This window comes from Ptychodera flava, chromosome 12 (genome assembly GCF_041260155.1).
Source record: "Ptychodera flava strain L36383 chromosome 12, AS_Pfla_20210202, whole genome shotgun sequence".
NCBI classification, from domain to species: domain Eukaryota; kingdom Metazoa; phylum Hemichordata; class Enteropneusta; family Ptychoderidae; genus Ptychodera; species Ptychodera flava.
The window spans coordinates 34,348,290-34,354,045 of record NC_091939.1 but is presented as its reverse complement, the minus strand read 5'-3'; the positions used below and the strand labels follow the sequence as shown (position 1 = coordinate 34,354,045).

The 5,756-nt window shown below is 39.6% G+C and overlaps 1 long non-coding RNA gene across 1 annotated transcript; it reads left to right on the top strand.

Moving 5' to 3' along the window:
• The first annotated feature begins 1,699 nt into the window (after positions 1 to 1,699).
• LOC139145723 (uncharacterized) lies at positions 1,700 to 5,134 on the top strand. Its single transcript, XR_011554995.1, has 3 exons — positions 1,700 to 1,910; positions 2,185 to 2,307; positions 4,444 to 5,134. It is a non-coding gene; the product is annotated as an uncharacterized lncRNA (long non-coding RNA).
• The last annotated feature ends 622 nt before the right edge of the window (positions 5,135 to 5,756 follow it).

The following is a 5,756-nucleotide window of genomic DNA, read 5'->3' as shown; positions in this document are numbered from 1 at the left end:
CAAACTTTCAGCGGCAATCTTAGACTTGGCACTGACAACATTTTACGCTGAGGTCCGGACTCATGCAGAAAGGCGAACTGTACTCGAAGAAGTTTGTTCGGTGTAATAAAAATAATAACACATGAGAGCGAGGGCAAGATCACGATTTATTGCCTGCCCAAGGGATGGTGGTCATGATCGAAATATTGATGATGCCCGAGCCGTAGGATACTACAAAAAGAGGGAAAGGAGTGAAGATAGTAAAAAAATTGGGACCCTTGTCACCCTTCTTTTCAATCATTTCCCCCTAAGTTTCCAAGCCCCCATTCCTAACTCTTACCCCAAAAATAATTTATCGCCCCTTTTAGAACGAAACTTTTGACCTCATTTCCATAAGTACGCACATCTTTGACGTCATCAGTTTGTGGCTATACCACTTGTAAAATGATGCCGATGCAACATTTAGTGGCATGCCCATGCACGTTGGAAGATGAGATGCCATTGGTGTGTAAGATTTACGTACAATTGAATGTAATGACCGACGAGTCCAGTATAGCTGTATTAGGAGATACACCGACTACAGGCAAGCTTGAGAGGCAAGAGCGGGTCATCAAACTTTCCACAGTCTTCTTGTTTTACCCAAACTTTTGGATTGAATATGTTGTGTTTCCCATTACGCCGCTCCGAAAGCTCTCACTATGCGGCTGAGTCTGCTCATTTTAAAGAGCAGAAACTACACAATGCTAACGAAAGTTTTTCTGGTGAGGAGGATAGCATTTCCATCCTTGGTGTTCACTACTTTGGTGAGAAGACCGAAATTTCAACCTCTTTGTCCTTTGGACAGCACACAGTGTAGGCGTGATCAGAATGGTCACACCGTACATTTCCTATCTAGACAGTTGATACAAAAATTAGGGACAGGGTTAAGTAAGTATCCGGTGGGCAATACCTCCGGAGTAATCCTAACAGAACACAATAGTTAGTTCAAACGCTCAATTTTCGCCATGAAATGCTTCTGCTTGTGGCCAAACAGAGATTTGATTTTACGCTGTGCTTGTCCATGGCACGGAGAGGACAAACGAATTAGTACGAAAACCCGAAGAAAACGGCAAATCACGATAATGAGAGAGAGAAAAACGTGCACGAAGGAAATTACGAAAGAGCACATACGTAGTATTGACAAAAGACAGATCGTCACACAGAGTGAAAATGAGGTGACGGTGAAAGCTGTTGACGACAAACTCAGAAATTTTCAGAAATGTGAAACAAACAAAGTCAACACCCTCCGTGAAATAAAAGTCTGTGAATAGAATTTCCTTAGACAAAAAAAATTGTGCTGTTCCGATAACATGGTTTTCAAAAATAGGGTAGGTAGGTCGGCAGGGATTCTTTTTCCAAAATATTTTTATTTTTTAATATGCATTTTTCAGGGGTTCAGGGCGATCAAACACTGGCCACAACATTTCCAGAAAAAAAACATCATACATTAAAGGAATAAAAACATAAAAGACGTCCTCGTTCAAGCAAAAATCAAATGCCCAGGTAACGAACACATGATTTTACGGATTTTTTCTTTCTTTCTTTCTTTCTTTTTTACTTCCGTGTTTACGTAGCTCTAAAAAGTTTAGGGTCGGCAGGCAAAAATAGGGTAGGTTGGGTTATCGGAACACCACAATTTTTTTTCTTTGGCCTTATAGGCATGATTATTTTTATGAGAATACGACTACCCGGATAATGGGGGTCTGCTGTTGAGAATGCAGGTAACAAAAAGGAGGAACTGTACCCGGATGCTCTCCGCATGCGAGTAGTCTTTTGTTGAGCCTGTCGAGCTTTTCTACAAATACCACCCTTGTGTTGGAAACCGTGTATACTTGGCAAGATCGTCTTCAAGGAGAAACAAGTCCACTAGTCCTGTGACTGAAGAGGTTGAGGTAAGACTTCGTTCTAATGATGCTACAAATATATGGGTTAAACGTTTTGTGCATATCCTTATCTTATCGTTTGCTGAGATGCGATAAAATGCATTATTTCTCGAATATTACGTGTTCTTTTGGATGTATAAATAACAGACAGAATAAAAATCTGCCCCCAAATTTTCATCACTGTTAGTGTGAAAATTCCTAAGATTGTGGACAGTAGCAATAAGCATTCTAATATGATCATGAATGATTGGATACTAACCTGTCGTCTTTTTTCTCTAAAAAGGAGGTAAACATGAAGAAGTTCACAGCTGTCATCTGTATCGTTGTCGTCCTTTGTCTTCTGATCGAAGATGGCGAAAGTTTTCGCCGTCGGCGCCGTCGGCGACGCATACAACCGTTACCCACGGTCAGTACATTCGCATTCTTCAAAGCACTTCGCCTAAACAGAATAGCTCTGTTAACGCAGTAGGCAATTATGAGGCTGTGTGGTTGTTATTTTTCCTGGGGAAGGATAGATAAAGCAGGTCGACCATTGCTGATAAACTTGACCTTTGTTGATAACTGCGTATAAACAACACACTCACTGGTTCTTCTCATCGGATAAAACTGTCCGTTGAATCCAGCAAGCGAAGGTTTTACCTGAAAAAGGCAACATGTGTGTTGTCAAAATGTAATTAACAATATTAGTGAAAAAACAATCAAGTTCATCAGCACTGGTCCAGCCACCTCATGTATCATTCTCCATGCTTTCAAATTCGTGGTGCGCTCCGACGCTCGCTTTCGAAAATCTTATGTTGTTAGGCTGATTTTCCTACTCTCAATGATAGGCTACCTATTTTTGTGGTCAGAAAAATTACTAAAGAGGTTGCGGAACATATATGTGACCAGGTTTAGTCTTATGAAACTATGGCAATAAAATCATTCGATGTAAACACATGTACCAAGGTTTAGACACATGAAACCGATGCCATGACTGTCGATTGTTCGTTGTACCCATTGTGGGTTTTCTCATCACAGCAGGTTATACGGTATATATTATGTGCGAGTGGCCGTATCACAAAGGCAAGACATATATAGTGGGCAGTCTCAATGGCGCTGATCGCTGGTAAAGCCAAGCAAATGGTTGTCGACGGTCAAAAGTGAAACAGACTAATCCTTTACTCTACTCCTAAAAATTGATCTATTAGTCAAGCTTAAAGTGACATTGCGGTTTTGCAACTTCGTGTGCATCTTATTTTGTTGCCGTCGGTCTGAATATGATCCTAAAATTACGAGCGGATCGCCCGAAATCGCTAGAAATGGCAGTTTGGGGGAACGACCTGTAGAATCTGATGTCTCACGACCGTTTCCGATTTTTCGGCCGACACGGACCCGAGGTGTGTAGTCGTAATGAAGGATACAATTCCAGTGAGTTCGCACTGAATTCGGTGGACCATCCAAGTGCGAGGTTCTCAGCAAGTGAATTGAGTCACAAGATTCGCATAGAATTGCAAAGTGAAATAATGACCGTTGGTATAAGCGATCGCGTTTAGACATTACGGCCGAAATGATCCAAGGTGTCATCTGTACTTAGAAAACTACCAAGGGATGGGAAGTGTCATGCTTTTGTTACACAGCACAGGGGAAGACCTCATTTGATTTTCAAAAAATGACCATCTGATCAAAAAGCCTTGGTTCGGTGTACCTCTGTTGCGTAACACACAAGAGAAATATATGTGAAAATTATCTTTGACTTTGTTTTCCCCTGTCAATGAGCAATACATTGGAATGTGATGAATAGAAACTACATAAGGGGTATTGCATGGTCTGTTAGCAATATATTAGAAAATTATCTTTGACTAGAAACTACATAAGGGGTATTGCATTGTCAGCTAGCAATAAAGAATGTGATGGATACTACATGAGGGGTCTTGCGTTGTATTTTTCTGTTCTCTTTGCCTCTCCCCAGCCCCAGTACTGGATACCTATAGGCTTGTGTAATTTCCCACTTTCATACACGTTATTTTCTATGGGGAAAATGAAAGCATGTCAAAATAGAAAGTTTGATTGAAAGTGAGCTCCGGTGGCGATGCAGAAGTTAGTGACATATGGTTAGAAAATTGTAAAAAAACGTATTAAAGAGTTATTTCCAACTTCTAGTCCTTCCACTTCATCCATAATTTTCTACCAAGACATGTAGTTTGTGGTTAAATTTGTGGTTAGTATACTTTACCAAATTCGAAAGAGCAATTTGCGTCACTTAAATCATTTTGAAACTCGCTGAAATTAATTTTGATGGCTGTGAATTTATTCAGCCACAGTTAATATTGTGATCACCTCTGCTTTCAACTTTTACAAAGCGTCCTTCGTTTTGCTTTTCGAGGCTCAATGTTTTCCAGTGTATACACAGCAATGCCTTAGACTGTTTGTGATCGATATGTAAGACATTAATTCAGTAATCTAACCTAAACTGAAGCAAAACAAAGGCCGATACAAGACTGATTAAAGACTGTCACATTTCCTTCGAGCTTAATTAACCAGCATTTATGCAATGTTGTTTCAGTGTGGAGCCTGCCAGGGCTTGGTCTCCAAGGTGATTGGTCAAGCTACGGGCACTCATTACTTCGGCAACAGATGCAATGGATGCGGCTACAGCTGTAGAGAATGTTTGATCCATGACTACAGTACCTACGAAGTCTGGGGATGTAAAACCCACTGCTGATATGGAACGTCTTCGATATCAAACGTATAATATAATGGACTGCAAGTGATTGTGGATGGTGGCAACTATGTATTTATAGACCATCATCTGTGACATTTGAGTATAGATACAATCAATCAATCAATCAATCGATCAATTATATTGTGGTGGGACCATAATGAAGTAAAAAAAATAAGGACACATTATATAACAAAAGTCAGCATGGTGATATTCAGACGTAATACAATAATCAAGGCAGCCTTATCATTTTTCATACAGAGTGATAACTCAGAACCATAGTAACTATTGTTTTCGGTGTTTGTATGAGCAGTGTTCACGCAGATGAGTAGAAATACTGTCCTTATCTTTGCTGTTTCGAACAAGACAGAAATTTCAACTGTATACTAGAGGAAGGATTAGTGAAGACGTTGAATGTTTTTATTACTCTCACTAGCTTTTGTTATCAATCGACGAACTTTTTTCAAAATATAAGCTTTTCACAATGGTAAGAAAGTATGTTGACATTGTAAATAAATGTGCAGGTTTCAAAGTTTTCACTTTCGCCATATACTACGTATACATTCAATCATTCGATTGTCAACCAACGAAACGATAAAATACTTGCTCTCTCTCTCTCTCTCTCTCTCTCTCTCTCTCTCTCTCTCTCTCTCTCTCTCTCTCTCCAAGCGACAATTAATGAAATTAATAAAATAACAATTAATAAACTTAATAAAAATATAAATTTTAATATAGCTTTGCAGTTACGCCAGGTGTTCTAATAATGGATCTTCTATCATCTTCACCACAAAGTTACCCAGTAAACTTTCGAGAGTCTTTACTCTGGGCTTGCATTTATAGGTATGGTGACTCCATTATTGTCACGGAGTCACAGTAGGATTCTTACCCGCATGGCGGAACGTTTCCGGGTACGTGCGTGACCAGCTGAACACGAGAACTGTTTTTATTCTTAGCCTTTGTAGACTTTACTATTACTCCAAGCGAGTAACATTGTCTCGGGCAAGTGTTTTTTATTGTTATTGGGCTGTCTTTTCTCTTACAATTGATGTGATAGTCCTCTAGTCTTCTATTTCAGTTCAGCCTCTGATAACTAATAAAATGTGACAACAAGGTATTTCAAATATAAAATGCTAACAGATTACACAAGGAGGCCAACG